Source organism: Brachypodium distachyon, chromosome 2 (assembly GCF_000005505.3).
Source record: "Brachypodium distachyon strain Bd21 chromosome 2, Brachypodium_distachyon_v3.0, whole genome shotgun sequence".
NCBI classification, from domain to species: Eukaryota; Viridiplantae; Streptophyta; class Magnoliopsida; order Poales; family Poaceae; genus Brachypodium; species Brachypodium distachyon.
The window spans coordinates 26,507,107-26,512,433 of NC_016132.3; positions in this window are offsets into that span (position 1 = coordinate 26,507,107).

A 5,327-nucleotide genomic window follows, 5' to 3' on the forward strand; every position below is an offset into this window, starting at 1 on the left:
CCGTTCAGCCGCTTGCCCCGCAGCCTCAGTCCCCGAAACGTCTTCCTCCCTCTCGGCAACCAGCACCGAGCTAACCACCTGGTCAGTCGCCGCTAGGTAGAGTAGCAGCGGCTCGCCTGGATTGGGGGGCGACGAGGACGGGCGGCGACTTCAGGTATCGCTTGAGATCCCGGAACGCCGCCTCGACCTCGGGGGTCCAATCAATCAGACCCTTACTCTTCATCACTTTAAAGAAAGGCAGGGCGCGTTCGCCCAACCTTGAGATGAAGCGGCCCAGTGCGGCAACGCAACCGTTGAGGCGCTAGACATCCTTCACCCTGTGGGGAGCCCCTATTTTCTCGATAACTTCTATCTTCCTTGGATTGGCTTGAATTCCCCTGTGCGAAACCAAGAAACCCAGAATCTGGCCGGAGTCTACACCAAAGGTGCACTTCTCAGGGTTCAACTTGAGTTTGATCCTGCGGAGGTTATCAAACATCTCTCACAAGTCATCAATCAGCGAGTCCCCGCCCTTTGACTTGATGACGATATCGTCCATGTAGGCCTCTATGTTCCGGCCTAGCTGGGGTCCCAAACACTCGCGCAACGCGCGCTGGAATGTTGAGACCGCGTTCTTTAACCCGAAAAGCATGCATGTGTAGCAGTAGCAGCCAACCGGGAAGCTTATTTCCCACCTTGGGTACTACTACAGGGTTAGCTAACCAAGTGGGGTACAAAACTTGCCTGATAGCCCCCGCAGCCTTGAGCTTGTTCACCTCCTGCTTGATGAAGTCTTTGCGCTCTTGTGCTTGCCGGCGGATCTTCTGCTTTACGGGGCGGGCGTCCAGGCGCACTGCGAGGCGATGCTCAATCACCTCCCTAGAGACTCCGGGAAGGTCCGACGACTCCCAAGCGAACACGTCGGCATTTTCCCGGAGGAAAGTGATGAGGGTGCTTTCCTATTCGGCAGTAAGGTTCGCACCGACGGTGACGGTGCGCTCCTTGTTGCCGGCTTGGAGGGGCAGCTTATTCACCTTGGCGGCCTCCTCCCTAAGCTTTTGGCCCTTGCCGGGGCACGAGCTCGAGCATGCGCTTCTCCCGGCAAGCTCTTGCGGGGCAGCGCGGGCCTTTTTCGTTGCCGGGCCGTCGCCCGGCGAGTCTTCGTCTCCCGCAACATCCTCATCACCGGCGTCGGCTGCGGCGGTGGTCCTGACGACCTCGCCAACACACTAGGCCTCGTCCTTGAGGTCGCACCTGATGGAGAGGACTCAGTACACGGACGGCATCTTCATCACGCCGTAGGCGCAATGCGTCGCCGCCATGAACTTGATCCGCGCTGGCCGACCAAAGATCCCGTTGTAGGGCAACAGGGTGTGCGCCACGTCAAACACCACGTGCTCGGTCCTGAACGCTTCCCAGGACCCGAAGGTTACCGGCAGCGTGATGCGCCCCAAGGGGCGCACGATCCCGGGGTTCACTCCCCGGAATGGGTCAGTGGGCCTCAGCTGCTCCACCAGAATCTGGAGTTTCTCCACCAACCTGGCAGACAGAAGATTCAACCCCGCTCTGTTGTCCACCAGCACCTTGGTCATCGTCATGTTGTTGATGATCGTTGAAACCACAAAGGGTATGACCCCTGAACCCAGCTGCCGCACTAGGTGATCGCCGGAGCTAAAGGTGATCGGGACGTGCGACCACTTCAGCGGCTGCTGCGGCTCCGCGTCCGGCAACAGCGCACACACCTCCCGGGTGAGGGGCTTTACCGCAACGTGGGATGATAGAGCAAAGCTCCCCCATGGATGCAGGCGATGCCGCGGGGCTCCTAGAAGCCGGGCTCATCGCCCCCGGTGTAGTCGGACTTGCGCTGCTCCTCCACGCGAGCCCTGTCTCGTCCCCGGGGAGGGCGCTCCCTGCCGGCGCGGGCCTGGCTGGGTCCCCCCGGGCTTCTTCCCTGCCGGCGCCACCGCCGGCAGGATTCAGCCCCGCTCTGGGGCATTCGGGCAATCTCGGGAGAGATGCCCGATGTCGCCGCAGTTGAAGCAGGTGCGGCTGCTCGGCGCTCCTCGTGGCGCTGCTCACGCCGCTGCTTGATACCCTGCAGGATGCGGCAGTCCTGCGCATCGTGGGTAGAGTTGGCGTGGATGGGGTAGCAGGACGCGCCGCCCTGCTTGCCGCCAGACCCGCCACCGGGCGAGGCCTTCTTTGTGGGCCTCGTGGTAGCCCCCGACTCCGCAGCGAGGACTTACTTCCCGCTGCGCTTGCAGGAGCTCTTCTTCTCTAAACCCTCGCCTGGGCTCGCGGTAGCCTTAGCTGCAAGTTCAGGCCCTAAGCGCCCTTCCTCGGCCATGGCACACTTGTGAGCCAGGGTGTATAGATCCTGCGTCGTCCAGACCTGATGCGTGCTCAGCTTCTCACGCATCTTGGGGTCGCGAACGTTGATGGCGAAGGTATTGATGATGGCGGCAGCCTCCACCTCCGGGATGGAGTAGGAGAGGTTTGAGAAGCGGTTGACGAAGCTCCTCAACGTCTCCCCCGGCTTCTACACCATGGTGTGCAGCTCCGCCATGGTTCCCGGGCGCTTGTAGCCGCCTTGGAACGCGCTCACGAATTGCTCGCGCAAGTCCGCCCAAGTGGCGATGGACCAGCCGGGCAAGTTGAGCAGCCAGGTTCCCGCTGATCCCTTGAGGACCATCGGCTCTGACTTTGTCGTTGGCGCCGATGGCATTCATCCCCAACTTGTAGGTCAGGAGAAAATCCTTGGGATTCACGGTCCCATCGTACGTACCGAGCATGGGCGCTCGAAACTTGCAGGGCCATGTCACCCGCTGCAACTCGCGTGTGAACGCGGTGCAGCCGTCCTCGGGGCCCATAGGAGCATCCTCCTACTCCTGCGGGTCCTGGCGCCCCACGGCGCGCCGATGCCGACGCTCCAAACGCTGGCGCAGGTCCTCCTGCTGCCGGAAATGAAGGATGCCGCGCACGTCACCCTGTCGGCGTCGCTCGTGACGCGGTGTGCTCGTGGCGCAGCTGACGCTGCGCGTCTTCGGCCCGCGATTCGACTTTCTGGCCGGCGCGGGCGGCACCATGGCTGCTCAGGCGACTGGCTCCAGCGCTGGGAGCCGGCGGCCCCCTAGCCGGTTGTCCATCGACGGCCGAGGAGGCTGGGTTGGCAGCTGCGATTGCTGCGCTCGTGAGGGTTCAGGGTTTTCCTGAGCCCGCGACGTGGGCTGCACGTCATGTGACCGCGTGTGTGCCGCTGGGGCTTCACGCGGATCGATCCGGGGGTCACCAGCCCGCTTGAGAGGCATGGTGGTTGGCTCTGTCGTCGAAGAAGACGAGGCTGATGTTGGTGTAGACGACGCCCCTGGCGGTCACCGGCGAGCTCTCCTCACGCGCCCCCTACCTGGCGTGCCAGATGTCGCAGCATGGGGCCTTGACACCGAGAGTGTGTAGGCACCCCCTTTTTAGGTTCGGCAGAGGGCGACGGGGATCGCTCCGGCGATCGCCGGCGGGGCCAATGCGTGGTCTGCATGAACACTATGAACACGTGCATGCACGTTTTTACCCAGGTTCGGGTTACCCAGAGGTGTAAAATCCTACATCCTGCTTGTCTGAGCTAGTATTAACCAATGAACAAGTGTTTACAAGTTGCCGGGGGAGGGTCCCCGGGTGCTCTCCTTTGGCTAAGTGCTACTTACTACTTTGGGCTACTGCTAGTGCCAACTGTGGTTCCGCCAGGTGTCGTTGGGCGCCGACAGCTCGGTGGGCGTGAAGATGAACTCCTCTGGCTCCTCCATGCGGACCCAACACCAGTCTGCGCGCCACTCCTTTTCGATCTTCTTCTCCGACTGGACGATGAACTCCGATTTCATCCGGTCGCGGGCGCGGAAGACCACCCCCGACGACATTGCACCTGCCTGCTCGACAAGCGGGTAGAAGTAGTGCCGGAATAATGCCACCGATGGCATTACCCCGATGAATCCCTCGTAGAGGAATTGGAAGACAGCGAGGAGAAAGAGGGAGGTGGGGTGGAGCTGCGCCACCCGGAGCTGGTACGCCTCCATGAGCGCATGGAGGAACAGGGAGTACGAGGCACCAACCCGGCAAGGATGAAGCGCGCGAAAACTCGGAAGTCGTTTTCCTGGTGGTCGGCGCCGGCGGGGAAAATGAGGGTCTCCCCGTACTCGTTGAAGCGCGAGGCGACGGCGTGCCGGACCTTGTCCCGTGCCTCGCCGTTGTAGCCAGGCCGGAAGAAGGCGCATGAGGCCCTCAGCTCCCTCCTCTTTTGGTCCTTATCCGAGACGGGATTCTGGGAAGCCGTCTCGCTCCTGCCGGCTGTAGGCCTCTTGGAGCCTTTCCCTTGGGAGCGAGGGGCGCCATGAGAGATGTGGGTGAAACCTGGCCGGAGGCAGGGGTGCGAGGAAGGTTGGAGACAAAGGGGAGAAGCTGGGGGGCTAAGTGTTTGCTCCCTAGCGCAGCGGCGGGGTCTTATAGCGCCGAGCAACGGTCGCATCCGCACCCTACGGGTGCACTGGGATAATTACGTCCTAAGAGAGGATAACGCAGGGCGTGGCCTTAACCACCCGTGTTTAATTGGGAGGTTAAGGTGGAAATCTCGCGTCCACTACTCTGCACGTAACGTCAGAGCCCTTGAAGCAGTGCATAAGCAGGGCCCCGAAGCGGCTCGGAACCCACGCGTCGATTAAGGGCGTAGCCCGGCAACCGACCAGGGAAGGTTCTACCCAGGCATAGGCGTTGCCGGCCCACGCCCGAGCGCTACTGTCGCACCAGTGGCACCCAGGGTACCACCGCTGCATGACGCGTGGGCTACCTTGCTTGCCCCCCGGAAGGATCGCACCCCGGGCAGCTCCGCACAAGCTGCCCGGCAAGTCGCCAACCCGGCAGGGCTAGCCGGGCTGCGGGGGTTGCCTAGAAGGGCAGCAGGAGAAATTCCGCCTGGGCGCAAGTGTCCGTTACAAGGGCAGGAGCGAGCGGGAGCAACAGCGGCACCACGTGACCGCTCAGCGGGCGCGCTGCGCGCAGGATTCGTCAGGACGAGGAGTGAAGCACACTCCAGCATTAAATGCGCCGAGCAAAAGGGGATTCCCCATCCTTTCAGCCTACAGTGACCCGCCAGGGGTAAATTTCAGGCGCCTAGACCCCTAGCTGCAGGGCTACCTAATCTGCATGCAAGCCAGCGCACCGAGGAGGAGCTACCCTAGCTCTCTGCTCGCCATTTGTCACCCATGCACCGTGGCACCTGTGGCATCCCCTTCAGTATAAAAGTAGGACCCCCGCCAATGGTCAAAGGGCTCGGTTTGTTCGGATTCGCACTAGCACAGGCCAAA